The following is a 16,111-nucleotide window of genomic DNA, read 5'->3' on the forward strand; positions in this document are numbered from 1 at the left end:
GCCCAGAGCTGGTTTAAATAACAAACCCAGGCAAGGCGATTAGTGAAGGCAGCTGCCACAGCTACCTAAAGGAGCAGCAATTCTACTCGAAACCACCAGAGGGAGCCCAAGGGCAGAACTCACAAAAATACCATTAGCAACCACAGGAGGGAGCTCCAGAACGGAATTCACAACACATAACACGGCCGAGTGCTATGCGATATATTATTACATAGCATGTGGACCAGTGTTACTTTATGGGCAGCTCAGATCTGCAACTTTTTTCTCATGCCAATTTGGCATGAGAGAACAGTTGTTTCATACTGCGAGTGCATCCGATATTCGGACCGCACTCACGCATTCAAGTCTATGGGTGTGTGTGAAACATAGAACTGCACTGGGATGTCATCCGAGTGCAGTCCGATTACCATTCATCCAGGCAATTGAGCAGATGAAGAAATTAATTTCTCCATCTTGCCCACACCTGTGCTGCGATTCTCTGACAGAGTTTGATCCAAGTGTCATTAGTATAATTAGCGCAATTCTCTTGCACCAGAGAACATATGCTCATGTGACTCCAGCCTTTTCATACAACCCACTTTATTTAAGTTCTTTATTTTGTCTTTTTTTCATCTCCATGATGGTCTGATAGGGAATTTGTAACTAATATATGACCATAGATCACAAAAAAAAGTTGAATATGCAGGGAAACAAAAAGTCTGTAAAAGTCAAATGATGTAAATGTATAAATGAAACCCAATTGCATAAATGATTTGCCCCAAATATGTACTTTTAAATATATAATAATATCTGTGTTTGTATGTGCATATATATAGTGAGTGAAATAAATATTGAACGCTAGTTTCTAAGTAAATATATTTCTAAAATGCTATTGAAATTAAAATTTCATCAGATGGTATCAACCTATCCAATGCACACAGGCAAAGAAATCGAATCATAAATGTCCATAAATTATGTGTAATAATGAGAAATGACGCAGGGAAACGTATTGAGCACGCTTACGGAAATGTAATTAGTACTTTGTACAAAAGCCTTCGTTGGTGATGACAGCTTAAAGACGCCTCTTGTATGGCGGAACTATTTGCTTGCATTACTCAGATGTGCGTTTGGCCCTCTCTTCCACACAAATACTCTCCAAATCCTGGAGGTTCAGTAGGCTCCATCTACAGTTGTGGCCAAAAGTATTGACACCCCTGCAATTCTGTCAGATAATACTCAGTTTCTTCCTGAAAATGATTGCAAACACAAATTCTTTGGTACTATTATCTTCATTTAATTTGTCTTAAATGAAAAAACACAAAAAGAATTGTCCTAAAGCCAAATTGGATATAATTCCACACCAAACATAAAAAAGGGGTGGACAAAAGTATTGGCACTGTTCGAAAAATCATGTGATGCTTCTGTAATTTGTGTAATTAACAGCACCTGTAACTTACCTGTGGCACCTAACAGGTGTTGGCAATAACTAAATCACACTTGCAGCCAGTTGACATGGATTAAAGTTGACTCAACCTCTGTCCTGTGTCCTTGTGTGTACCACATTGAGCATGGAGAAAAGAAAGAAGACCAAAGAACTGTCTGAGGACTTGAGAAACCAAATTGTGAGGAAGCATGAGCAATCTCAAGGTTACCAGTCCATCTCCAAAGACCTGAATGTTCCTGCGTCTACCGTGTGCTGTGTCATCAAGAAGTTTAAAGCCCATGGCACTGTGGCTAACCTCCCTAGATGTGGACGGAAAAGAAAAATTGACAAGAGATTTCAACGCAAGATTGTGCAGATGTTGGATAAAGAACCTCGACTAACATCCAAACAAGTTCAAGCTGCCCTGCATTCCGTATGTACAACAGTGTCAACCCATACTATCCGTCGGCGTCTGAATGAAAAGGGACTGTATGGTAGGAGACCCAGGAAGACCCCACTTCTTACCCCGAGACATAAAAAAGCCAGGCTGGAGTTTGCCAAAACATACCTGAAAAAGCCTAAAACGTTTTGGAAGAATGTTCTCTGGTCAGATGAGACAAAAGTAGAGCTTTTTGGGCAAAGGCATCAACATAGAGTTTACAGGAGAAAAAAAGAGGCATTCAAAGAAAAGAACACGGTCCCTACAGTCAAACATGGCGGAGGTTCCCTGATGTTTTGGGGTTGCTTTGCTGCCTCTGGCACTGGACTGCTTGAAATTTTGCAGCATAATGTAGGGCCCAGTGTGAGAAAGCTGGGTCTACCTCAGAGGTCATGGGTCTTCCAACAGGACAATGACCCAAAACACACTTCAAAAAGCACTAGAAAATGGTTTGAGAGAAAGCACTGGAGACTTCTAAGGTGGCCAACAATGAGTCCAGACCTGAATCCCATAGAACACCTGCGGAGAGATCTAAAAATGGCAGTTTGGAGAAGGCACCCTTCAAATATCAGGGACCTGGAGCAGTTTGCCAAAGAATGGTCTAAAATTCCAGCAGAGCATTGTAAGAAACTCATTGATGGTTACCGGAAGCGGTTGGTCACAGTTATTTTGGTTAAAAGTTGTGCAACCAAGTATTAGGCTGAGGGTGCCAATACTTTTGTCTGGCCAATTTATGGAGTTTTGTGTGAAGTGATCAATGTTTTGCTTTTTGCTTCATTCTCTTTTGTGTTTTTTCATTTAAGACAAATTAAATGAAGATAATAATACCAAATAATTTGTGATTGCAATCATTTTCAGGAAGAAACGGAGATTTATCTGACAGAATTGCAGGGGTGTCAATACTTTTGGCCACAACTGTATTAACTCTGAGCTTTAATTCCTTCTGTAAATTTTCTGTTTACAGGTCAGGTAATTCGCTGGGCCATTCTAGCAGCTTTATTTTCTTTATTTTCTTTCTCTGAAACTAATGGAGAGATTCTTTGTTGTGTGTTTGGGATTATTGTCTTGCTGAAACGTTGTTAGGGCTAGCGGAAAACACCAAATAATTAGGAAGATAGAGTAAGGTGCGTTCGCAGCCCGGGGTCCACCGTGCAGAGATGGAACCTGCTGCTAAGCAATGACGGACTATATGGCGGTACAATGTGGACACACACACGGGTTAACTTCACCCTGTGTGGAGGAAGCGAACCCTGTTGTGTCACAGGGCTGTTGTACCGCACCAAGAGCGCAAGCAAGGAGTCCCAGAACTCAATCCCAAGACACAGGATTTGAGTTCATATAGACCTCTTTTTCTCGACACCGCAACTGGGGTGTCAGAGAGAAAGAAATAATATTAATAAAGATGAACGAGAGTGCGTGCGGTGCCGCAGGCTTCGGTCAGGAAAGCGCTGTGAAAGCGCACGGCGCCGCACTGGCGGTCACAGCAATAGACGCTGTTTTGTGTGTTACGTGCTGATGGCTAAGTCGGGCGCTAGATATCAATCATCCACCTTACGCGAGCAGTCATTCAATAGGGATGGGATATTTAAGGACGACTTGCACTCATCAACACACACACATGTACAAATGTACACTAGCGCATGGCTGTGTGGTCATGCAAACCTTTTATAGCTGCAGCATATACAGGACCTTCCCAGAAGGACCAATGGGAAGCTGCCACAGAAGTTGAGCACCTTCAGGACCTTCCTGGAGGACCAATGGAATCTGCTGCAGTATATGAGCATGTGACCCTCGATCTCCAATGGGAGATCTTGCCCTGGGCATGCTCAGAAGGGGAAAAGCAGGACTTAGTCCCAAAAGTGTCTGCTCGCCGCTACCCAGCACTGGCTTCAATGGCAGAAGCTGGAAAAGCAGCAGTTACCCTATGCACAGAGTGAGACTGAGCAAGACGCTGGGACTGATGTCTCTGCTGAGCAGCCTCCACTGCGGCTGGAGAAGAATGGGAGACCGCAGCAGAGATGGCTCGAGATTCCCGCTGTGCAGAGGCGGGAACTCGACACCTAACAAACGTCCACCCTCATTTCATCTTCATCCTTGTAGATGGCAGCAGATTTTTATCAAGAATGTCTCGGTATATTTGTCCATTCTTCCTCCCTTCAATCATATGGAGTTTGCCAGTGATGTATGCTGAAAAACAGCTCCACATCATGATGTTCCTGCCTCCAAACTTCACTGTTGGTGTGGTGTTTTTGGGGAGAGATGCAGTGCCTTTGGGCCTCCAAACATGGTGTGTATTATGACATCCAAAGAGTTCAATTTTGGTCTCCCAGTATTTCACAAGCTTGTCTAAATGTTGTTGAGCGACCTTTAAACGAACTTGAACATGCTTTTTGTTCAGCAATGGAGTCTTGCCTGGTGAGCGTGCATACAGGCTATGGAGGTTGAGTGCATTACTTATTGGGTTTTTTAAGCAATTGCACCTGCTGATTCCAGGTCTTTCTGTAGCTCTCTACAGGTGGTCCTTGGCTCTGGGACAATTGTTCTGATATTTCTTTTCAATCTGTCTGAAATCTTGCAGGGAGCATCTGGTTGTGGCCTGTTTATGCTGAAATAATGTTTTTTCCACTATTGAATTATGGCCCCAAAAGTGCTCACTGGAACCTTCAGTAGTTTAGAAATTCTTCTGGAACTAATGCTGTCAGTATGTTTTGCAACATTAAGGTTGTGAAGGTCTTGAGATGGCTACTGGTTTTACCCATATTGAGATGTTTCTTTTGTGGCTCCTGGGTATACACCTTATATAGGCCATCCATTACAGGATTGCTTTCTAATTACTGATAGATTTCAACTGGTGTCATAACTCTCCATGGCTTTTTGCACCTCTCTGTCTTCATGTATTCAATACTTTTCCCATGTGTCATTTCACATTATTACACATAAATTAATTTATGGACATCTATGGATTTATTTGCCCTTGTGGATTGGATGTGTTGTTACTGACATCTGGTGAGAATTTCATATCAGTATCACTTTTAGAAATATATTCACTCAGAAAATTAGTGACGTGTTCAATACTTACTTCACACAGTGTGTGTGTATGTGTACTATTTACAGTATATATAATACTGTCCCTAATGGTGGACAACCCTGTCTGGAAAATAAATTTGTGGCATGCTCCATTAGACTCCTAAAGTACAAAGATATACTTTCCTAGAGTAATTATCCCCAAGAATATGTCTACTCATAGATAATCAGTCAATTCTGTACTGCAATGCACAGAGGCTGTATGCACATTGCTATATAATCTCCATATCAGTGGTCTCAACCTGTTATGGGTATAAATAACTGATTTAACTATAAACATGGTACCCTTTTTTTTGTTGAAAAAAGGGGAAAAAAAGAGCAAAATATTATATCAATGATGGTCAAATATGCTACATTGTCTCGACCATATAGTGTCGATAAGTCACATTCAGTCTGCAAGATGTTATATAGAGGGCATAGCTTGTACATCATTCATATTCCCAACCACAAAGCGTATGGGTGTCAATTCACATTTGAAAAATATGCATTTCTTTTTGCAAGGACCAATTTTATTTTTTATTCTGGCCATTGCATTTCACCTATGGCAATAATAACCATATTTCACCCTCCCACCCACTAATTGTCATATTATTGGTATTGACTATATGCATTCCTACACATTATAAAGGCTTACATGAATCCCTAAATAATAGTACCCTTGCAGATGGGGAGTGGACTGAGTAACACCACATTACACAGTTGCATCTAGTGCTTACTGCATATGAAGCATCTAACTAGGTTATAATTTTCAAGAGAAATTATATATTGGTCTGAAATAACACACCACAGTTGCTATGGCTACACTTCCTAAACCCTGATTTATTTATTTTTTTTTCAATCCCTTACAGAATATGTTCTTTTTTTATAACCATTTTCTGCTGATACATCAACTTAATAAACTGCAGGTCTTTACATCCATCTATACATCCCCCTTGATAATTGCTACTGGAGACCAGTCATTTCCAATTCTGCATTTTTATCTTATTTCCTAGGCAGGTTAATACAGCCGGTGTACAATTCAGCCACGTGGTAATGAATTGGCTGCTTTTCAAGATATTGAATATTCTATGCTAGGAGCCGTACCTAATGCTGGCTTTTGATTAAAAAAAAAAAAATATATATATATATATATATATATATATATATATATATATATATATATATATATATATATATATATATATATATATATAGTATATATTGATTCTGTTGGGTGAGACTGAGTTTCTGGTTTTATGGCTTGTGATTCTCTTCGCTGCTGCGAGATCACAGCTGTTTCTCAGTATCTTTCCCCCAAAGCCGGAGAAGGGAGTGCACAGACGCATCCTTGGCATGCTACTGTCTTTATCCCCCTCCTTCTATACAGAAAAGCAGCTGGTACACCTTCCATTCACAAGCATAAAGGCGATGCCTCTAGAATAGCTCAACCGTCCGCATCTTACCTAGGGAAGAGGACATCATGCATTTCACGTGGGGTAACTATATCTTTCTATGTATATTATATATATGAAAATATGTATATTCCTGCTTTAGTTTAGGGCTTTATATAGTAATATTTAAGGACATTTTTATATACTGGATGTCACACCTCCTGCTTATTCCCTATTTACCTCTTATTTGCTGTAATACATTTATTACTATGCTTAGTGTATCTTTAAGTTTGGCTAAAACCCCTTCATTTATAAGCTATACACATGTAAAGCATGAACAGATGAATAGTTGCCTATAGAAAATGCCAGTTACGAATCCTGAATGAAACATAGGTTAGCGGGCAATTTGGCGTCTGTGATGTTACATTAGCATGTTAAATGTGTCATCTTGCAAAGTTGATTGGTGACCGTTCTTTATCACATCAGCATGAATCCCTCTGGAATAACGGGTGTATTGCAGATTATATTAATAAGGGCTTTATTATCTTAATATTAGATAAGGGATTTTATTTAGAAAAAAAGGAAGTATGCTTGTATAGTCTTTGTATAGGACTACAATTATTGCAGAGGTTTGTTTGCTACATAGAATTCCACCCTATGCAAGATTTTGGTCACAATGGGTCTGAGTGAAATAATAATAATAATTTGATTAGAGATGGATCCTACCTGGCCTTAAAATTGTAGGCTTTAATCCTGGGTGAGGCATATTAGGTTAGGGTCCCAACAAAGAGGTACACCTTGTGGCTGGCTGCTGGGCTCTCATGAATTGGTTAATTTGTGCGCAAAGTGCCTTCATTTTTAAGCAAAATTTCTATATGAGTAATGCAGTTCCAATTTCATATATTCAATGTTTGTATTTTATAGCATTTCAGACTACAGCTGTATTTTCTTAGTTTCAATTCAATAATATGGCACTTGATTAATTTATCTTACCCAGGATTATAAATCTTGCATGTCTATCAATCACCAGAGATCACACTTAACGTAATAGTTAAGAAATAAATGAGTTTTCCCAAAACCAATAGGGACAGTAGTTACTGCAGTGTGGGATGTAAGATTCATCATTAGATGCACAGTGCTATCTGGAAACCATGCTGCCAAGAAGGGTTGTTTCACAAAGAATATCCTCTTCATATTGGGTTTTATGAATCTCATAGAAGGGGGTTCCATATTCAACATCCCCTAAATTAGCTATTAACAGTAGGTCCCTTACTGAAGCATTTCTGGACCAACTATATGTTACACAGCCAGATACGCCCTCAATTAGCCATTTAAGCACCACTTTTGTGTCTTTATTATTTCACCTCCAGAGAGATATCACTGATGCATGATCTCTGTGCTTACAAAGATGCTGTTGTTGGCGCCGCTCATACCGTCTTCTGATAGTTGTGGCTAGCTGGATCACTTCAGTGCTGGGCAATCAAGAGGTCACTTCTCAATATAAGTCTATGAGAGCCAGAACAAGACCCTCATTGAGAGCTAGTTACCGTTAACTGTGACTTATGTTAATCAGGAGTTGCAATCACAGGATGGCGGAAAGGCACCAGAGCACCGCCAGGAAGAGCAGAAGACAACAGCTGGTAAGAATTTTTACTAAGGGCCGGGATCATGTGTCAGTGATACTATCGGGGTGGTGAAATAAATACGGTAAAAAAAACTGCCAGAGTTTTGCTTTAACAGAGTGTCTCCTACTGTGGCATTTCTGGCCCATCTCTATATTACACAGCCAGATACCTCCTTGAATAGCCATTAACATAGTGTCTCCTAGTGTCTTCAGAGTAGAATTAATTTCAATATTTGCAGATGACACTAAACTCTGCAGGGTAATCAATACAGAGGAGGATAATTTTATATTACAGGATGATTTATGTAAACTAGAAGCTTGGGCTGATAAATGGCAAATGAGCTTTAATGGGGATAAATGTAAGGTCATGCAATTGGGTAGAAGTAATAAGATGTATAACTATGTGCTTAATTCTAAAACTCTGGGCAAAACCGTCAATGAAAAAGACCTGGGTGTATGGGTGGATGACAAACTCATATTCAGTGGCCAGTGTCAGGCAGCTGCTACAAAGGCAAATAAAATAATGGTATGCATTAAAAGAGCCATAGATGCTCATGAGGAGAACATAATTTTACCTCTCTACAAGTCACTAGTTCGACCACACTTAGAATACTGTGCACAGTTCTGGTCTCCGGTGTATAAGAAAGACATAGCTGAACTGGAGCGGGTGCAGAGAAGAGCGACCAAGGTTATTAGAGGACTGGGGGGTCTGCAATACCAAGATAGGTTATTACACTTGGGGCTATTTAGTTTGGAAAAACGAAGACTAAGGGGTGATCTTATGTTAATGTATAAATATATGAGGGGACAGTACAAAGACCTTTCTGATGATCTTTTTAATCATAGACCTGAGACAGGGACAAGGGGGCATCCTCTACGTCTGGAGGAAAGAAGGTTTAAGCATAATAACAGACGCGGGTTCTTTACTGTAAGAGCAGTGAGACTATGGAACTCTCTGCCGTATGATGTTGTAATGAGTGATTCATTACTTAAATTTAAGAGAGGACTGGATACTTTTCTGGAAAAGTATAATGTTACAGGGTATATACACTAGATTCCTTGATAGGGCGTTGATCCAGGGAACTAGTCTGATTGCCGTATGTGGAGTCGGGAAGGAATTTTTTTCCCCAATGTGGAGCTTACTCTTTGCCACATGGGGGTTTTTTTTGCCTTCCTCTGGATCAACATGTTAGGGCATGTTAGGTTAGGCTATGGGTTGAACTAGATGGACTTAAAGTCTTCTTTCAACCTTAATAACTAGGGTTGAGCGAAACGGATCGGTCATTTTCATAAATCAACGACTTTTAGGCAAAGTCGGGTTTCATGAAACCCGAACTGATCCTAGTGTGGGATCGGCCATGCGGTACACGATCAGAGCGCCAAAGTCGCATTTTGTATGACGCTGTTACCGCCGTTTTTCATCCAATGAAGGAGGACGCAGAGTGTGGGCAGCGTGATGACATAGGTCTCTGTCCCCACCATCTTAGACAAGGACATGGCAGTGATTGGCTTGCTGTCTGCGGCGTCACAGGGACTATAAAGAGGCGTGCACGCCGACCGCCATCTTACTTCTGCCGATCTGAGCATAGGGAGAGGTTGCTGCAGTTAGTCAGAAGCAGGGACAGAGTTAGGGAGGAAATATAAACCCCCAAACTGCTTGTGCTGGAGCGATTTTCACTGTCCCACACCACCTTTTTGTGCAGGGACAGTGGAGGTCGTATTTTAGTGCAGCAGCTGCATAGCTGTGTGCACGGTGCTTTGCAAACCAACTGCTTTTTTCAAAGCAAAAATCCTGTTGCTCCTTTCTGTACAGTTACCTGTCTTGTTTATTTGTCTACCAATTTTTTTGTTCAGCAGTCCTTTTTATTGCTGCCATACTTGTCCTGAGATCATTGTAGGAAGCTTGTTATTGCAGTATTTTTTTTTCTTTTATAATAATTACAGCCACTTTCTGCCACGTTCATAGTGTTGTGTTATACCACTGGGCCAGAGTTGTGGTTCAGTGTCTCCCCCCAAAAGTGAGATAGTAATTCTCACACAGTTTATATTCTGCAGTACTGCTAGTGTGTCGTATATCAGGCAGCCACTTTCTGCCACGTTCATAGTGTTGTGTTATACCACAGGGCCAGAGTTAGGGTTCAGTGTCTCCCCCCAAAAAATGTAGATTCAAATTCTCACACAGTGTATATTCAGCTGTACTGCTAGTGCGTCATATATCAGGCAGCCACTTTCTGCCATGTTCATAGTGTTGTGTTATACCACTGGGACAGAGTTGTGGTTCAGTGTCTCCCCCCAAAAGTGAGATAGTAATTCTCACACAGTTTATATTCTGCTGTACTGCTAGTGTGTCGTATATCAGGCAGCCACTTTCTGCCACGTTCATAGTGTTGTGTTATACCACAGGGCCAGAGTTAGGGTTCAGTGTCTCCCCCCAAAAAATGGAGATTCAAATTCTCACACAGTGTATATTCAGCTGTACTGCTAGTGCGTCGTATATCAGGCAGCCACTTTCTGCCACATTCATAGTGTTGTGTTATACCACAGGGCCAGAGTTAGGGTTCAGTGTCTCCCCCCAAAAAATGGAGATTCAAATTCTCACACAGTGTATATTCAGCTGTACTGCTAGTGCGTCGTATATCAGGCAGCCACTTTCTGCCACGTTCATAGTGTTGTGTTATACCACAGGGCCAGAGTTAGGGTTCAGTGTCTCCCCCCAAAAAATGGAGATTCAAATTCTCACACAGTGTATATTCAGCTGTACTGCTAGTGCGTCGTATATCAGGCAGCCACTTTCTGCCACATTCATAGTGTTGTGTTATACCACAGGGCCAGAGTTAGGGTTCAGTGTCTCCCCCCAAAAAATGGAGATTCAAATTCTCACACAGTGTATATTCAGCTGTACTGCTAGTGCGTCGTATATCAGGCAGCCACTTTCTGCCACGTTCATAGTGTTCTGTTATACCACAGGGCCAGAGTTAGGGTTCAGTGTCTCCCCCCAAAAGCAAGTCATCTTTCAGGCAAGCTATGTGTCAGCAGGGGAAGGTGGGGCAAAAGAATGTGAAATCCATGATTGGTTAATTTAATTGAAGGTTAGCTAATCAACATTTTTGGTAGCCAGACGTGTCCTTTTTTTGGTCAGTATTGAACCAGCAGCACTGAACACTCTTTCTGAAAGCACACTGACAGCAGGGCAATCGAGGTTCTGTAATCCATATTCTGGCAATTCAGGCCAGGTGTCTAGTTTAGATGCCCAGTAATCAAAGGGGAATGAGCTGTGAGGGAGAACATCGATAAGGGCGGAAAAGTAGTTTGTAACCATACTGGACATATGCTGTCTCCTGTCACTTTGAATTGATGCAGCTGTCCCTGTCGTGTCAGCGGTCATTGCGAAATCATTCAACAACCTTGTCATAAAACCCCTCTGTCCAACGCCACTTCGGATTTCTGCACCTCTAGCACCTCTGCCATGTTGCCCCCTGCAGCTCGTGTGAGAACTATCACCGCCGCTGTGTGCTGGGAATGCCTGAACCAAACGGTCTACAAGAGTTGCTTGTTTGGTAGCCAATATTTGACCTAGGTTCTCATGTGGCATGATATTTTGCAGTTTTCCTTTATATCTTGTATCCATGAGGCAGGCCAACCAGTTGTCGTCATCGGTCATCATTTTAACAATGCGGGGGGCCCTTTTTAGGATACGCAAGGCATACTCAGCCATGTGGGCCAATGTTCCAGGTGTCAATTAACTGTTTCTGCTGGGTTGAGGACCACTTTCTTGCAAATCAACATCACAAGTGTCCCGCAATAAACCTGTACCAGACCTTGCAATGCCACCAGTTTCTATTGCCACCTGAGAATCATCCTCCTCCCATACATATTCATCCCCATCATCCTCCTCCTCATCCTCTTCGTCCGCCAATTCGTCCTGGACAGTTCCCTGAGCAGACAATGGCTGACTGTCATCAAGGCTTCCCTCCTCCTCGGCTGCAGATGCCTGCTCCTTAATGTGCGTCAAACTTTGCATCAGCAGACGCATAAGTGGGATGTTAATGCTTATGATGGTGTCGACCACTGCACACCAGACAACTCCATGTCTGCCATCCAAGTGCCTGCCCATGTATCCTCCCACAAATTAATTACAGCACGCCTCTGTTCGCACAGCCTCTGAATCATGTGCAGTGTGGAGTTCCACCTTGTTGCAACGTCAGTTATTAGGCGGTGCTGGGGAAGATTTAGCGATTGCTGATGGTTCAGCATACGGCTGGAGTGTATGGGCATCCGGCAGATGTGCGAGCAAAGTCTTCGCACCTTCAGGAGCAGGGCTGGTAACTTTGGATAATTTTTGAGGAAGCCCTGCACCACCAGGTTAAAGGTGTGAGCCAGGCAAGGTATGTGTTTCAGTTCTGAAAGGGCTATGGCAGCCATAAAATTCCTTCCGTTATCACTGAATACCTTGCCTGTCTCAAGATGTACACTGCCCAGCCATGACTGAGTTTGTTGCTGCAAGTACTCCACCAGTACTTCCGCGGTGTGTCTGTTGTCGCCCAAACACTTCATTTGAAACACAGCCTGCTGACGTTTACCACTAGCTGTTCGATAATGGGACACCCCGTGTGCAACACTGGCAGCTGCGGATGGAGTGGTAGGGCGACTGCGCTCTGTGCATGAGCTTTCGCTTCTGGAGTAGGAGGAGGAGTGGCGAACGCCTTATGCCAACTGTTTCCTTAGACTGTGGGATAGGCTGAACTGTCCCACTATGGCTGCCCCCTGTGGACCCTGCATCCTACACATTAACCCAGTGCGCCGTGATGGACACATAATGTCCCCGGCCATGCCTACTGGTCCATGCATCTGTTGTGAGGTGCACCTTTCCACTGACTGATTGCCTCAAGGCATGGACAATGCGGTCTTTGACATGCTGGTGGAGGGCTGGGATGGCTTTTCTCGCAAAGAAGTGGCGACTGGGTAGGTCATAGCGTGGTACTGCGTGGGCCATCAGGTCTTTGAAAGCTTCGCTTTCAAACAAATGGTAGGGCATCATCTGTAATGAGATTAGTATAGCAATGTGGGCGTTCAAATCCTGTGTACGCGGATGAGAGGATGAGTACTTTCTTTTCCTAATGAGAGTCTCTTGTAGGGTGAGCTGGACTGGAGAGCTGCATATGGTGGAACTAGCGGTGGTGGTGGTGGACATGGCAGTAGATGGCTGCTGCGGATCATCCTCCTCCACTTCTGAGCTAGTGGCAGCGGCACCCTCTTCCCCCAATGGCTGCCAATCTGGGTCAACAACTGGGTCATCTATCACCTCTTCCACAATGTCATGTGCACCTTCCTCAGTGTCACCGTGTAAGGTGTTATAGCGTTCGGGACAGGGCACCATAGTCTCATCAGGGTCACATTCTGGCTCAGTAAACTGCGAGGGCAATGTAGTGATCAGAGTCAAAGGAACAGCATCACAATCTAGCTGTGGCTGTGCATCAATGCTCTCAATGTCCGATTCTTCTTGTAATTGGCAGTGTACAATTTCCCTTTCTAACCCAGGCACGGTATGTGTAAAGAGCTCCATGGAGTAACCTGTAGTGTCGCCTGATGCATCCTTCACTTTTGGTTTGGGAGAAGGACACAAGGAAACGTCTTTTTCCTGACCGGGAGCATCCACTGACGACTGGCTGCTAGTGTTGAGCATTCCGATGCTGCAAGTATCGGGTATCGGCCGATACTTGCTGTATCGGAATTCCGATACCGGGATTCCGATACTCTTGTGGTATCGGGTATCGGGTATCGGAACAACATTAATGTTAAAATGTGTAAAATAGAGAATTAAAATAAAAAATATCGCTATACTCACCTGTCCGACGCAGCCGGGACCTCAGCGCAGGAACCGGCAGCGTTGTTTGTTTAAAATTCCCGCTTTTACATGGTTACGCGAAGTCCCGGCTTGTGATTGGTCAGGGCGGCCATGTTGCCGGGCCGCGGACCAATCACAGCAAGCCGTGACGAAAATACGTCACGGCTTGCTGTGATTGGTCCGCGTCCCGGCAACATGGCCGCCATTAACCAATCACAAGCCGTGACGTCACGGGAGGCTGGAAACGCGCTCATTTTAAAAAGGGCGCGTGTCCAGCCTCCCGTGACGTCACGGCTTGTGATTGGTTGCGTCGCGGTCAACCAATCACAAGCCGGGAGGCTGGACACGCGCCCATTTCAAAATGAGCGCGTCCAGCCTCCCGGCTTGTGATTGGTTGATCGCGGCGCAACCAATCACAAGCCGTGACGTCACGGGAGGCTGGACACGCGCCCATTTCAAAATGAGCGCGTCCAGCCTCCCGGCTTGTGATTGGTTGATCGCGGCGCAACCAATCACAAGCCGTGACGTCACGGGAGGCTGGACACGCGCCCATTTTAAAATGAGCGCGTGTCCAGCCTCCCGTGACGTCCCGGCTTGTGATTGGTCAGGGCGGCCATATTGCCGGGACGCGGACCAATCACAGCAAGCCGTGACGTAATTTCGTCACGGCTTGCTGTGATTGGTCCGCGTCCCGGCAACATGGCCGACCTGACCAATCACAAGCCGGGAATTCACGTAACCAAGTAATAGCGCGATTTTTAAACAAACAACGCTGCCGGTTCCCTCGCTGAAGTCCCGGCTGCGTCGGACAGGTGAGTATAGCGATATTTTTTATTTTAATTCTTTCTTTTACACATTTATATGGTTCCCAGGGCCTGAAGGAGAGTTTCCTCTCCTTCAGACCCTGGGAACCATCAGGGATACCGTCCGATACTTGAGTCCCATTGACTTGTATTGGTATCGGGTATCGGTATCGGATTGGATCCGATATTTTGCCGGTATCGGCCGATACTTTCCGATACCGATACTTTCAAGTATCGGACGGTATCGCTCAACACTACTGGCTGCTCTTACATTTAGAACTTTGGGAAGAGGAGGCGAAAGAGCTAGAGGGTGAGTCAGCAAGGAAAGACAACACTTTTTCCTGCTTCTCCGGCTTTAAAAGCTGTTTTCCTACTCCCAGGTAAGGGAGCCTTCGAGGCCTTGTGTAGCCAGATGATGACGCAGGCTGAACACCTCCAGCCATAGGTGCTACTGTGCTTTTGCCACTACCATGAGATGCAGCACCACCAGCACCATCAGTACCAGCTGGCAACCCCTGCCCACGGCCTCTTCCACCAGACTTCCTCATTTTTGGGGGGAGACACTGAACCACAACTCATATTACACCGTCGTAATATGAGGGACCCTGTGCCAGTACCGCCGCCCACGAGAGAGTGCCCCCCCCCCCAGCTTGAACAGTGCTCTACCACTTGCAATACTACCTCTCCCAGCTCCACCACTGTGCGGTTAAAACCTTAAATGGCACTGCCAATACGAATTATTTGAAATGATAGATGATAGTTAAAATATACAGGGGCCCTGGCCTCCATTTAATACTTTGCGCCTACTACCACTGTCTTTATTATTTGGGCGTAATAACGGTGTCTGCCGCTGCTTCTTTTTTTTCCTTCACTGAACAAAGCTGAACTTCAACTGTTGTCCCGTTTCAAATATTAAACTGCATTTGGCCTACTTGTTGGGTTGGGGCCTACTAACGGTGTCTGCCGCTCCTTGGTGTTCTTCTGGTTTATTTTTCTTGCGCTTCAATCTTCAGGCTTTCGTTTAAATATGTTTTATATTAAACTGCATTTGGCCTACTTGTTGGGTTGGGCCTAGTAACATTGTCTGCTGCCGCCTCTTGTTTTCCTCTACTAAACAAAGCTGAGCTTGAAGCTTCAGGCTTTCGGCCTGTAACAACAATATGAAACTACATTTGGCCTAATTCTTGGTTTGGGCCTAGTAACGTTGTCTGCTGCTGCCTCTTGTTTTCCTCTACTACACAAAGCTGAGCTTCAATCTTCAGGCTTTCGGCCTATATTTAGAATATGAAACTGCATTTGGCCTACTTGTTTGGTTGGGCCTACTAACGGTGTCTGCCGCTGATTGTTGTTCTCCTCCACTGAACAAACCAATGCCGCCTGTTTACTCCTGTTACCAATTTTTAACAGCTTTTAGCCTACTTTTTTTTATTTTGGGCCTATATCTGTGTTTCCTCCTCATTCCTGCCCATTGCCCAGCCACTGCTAGATGAGTCTGCTGGTACATTGACACAGACCACTACATTCCCCTTGCACTCTACACAGCC

The 16,111-nt window shown here is 43.9% G+C and overlaps 1 protein-coding gene across 7 annotated transcripts in view; it reads left to right on the forward strand.

The window, feature by feature from the left end:
- Positions 1 to 16,111, forward strand: part of MYRIP (myosin VIIA and Rab interacting protein) — a 1,107,682-nt gene that overhangs the window by 734,440 nt on the left and 357,131 nt on the right. For 2 of the 7 annotated variants that reach the window (XM_077269064.1, XM_077269065.1), the window contains exon 1: positions 6,268 to 6,400. The exons of the other annotated variants lie outside the window; for them this stretch is intronic. The gene's annotated coding sequence lies outside the window, so the exon portion shown is untranslated. Of the gene's footprint in view, positions 1 to 6,267; positions 6,401 to 16,111 lie in introns of those variants that run through there. 7 annotated transcript variants of the gene reach the window in all.

This window comes from Ranitomeya variabilis, chromosome 6 (assembly GCF_051348905.1).
Source record: "Ranitomeya variabilis isolate aRanVar5 chromosome 6, aRanVar5.hap1, whole genome shotgun sequence".
Lineage (NCBI taxonomy): Eukaryota > Metazoa > Chordata > Amphibia > Anura > Dendrobatidae > Ranitomeya > Ranitomeya variabilis.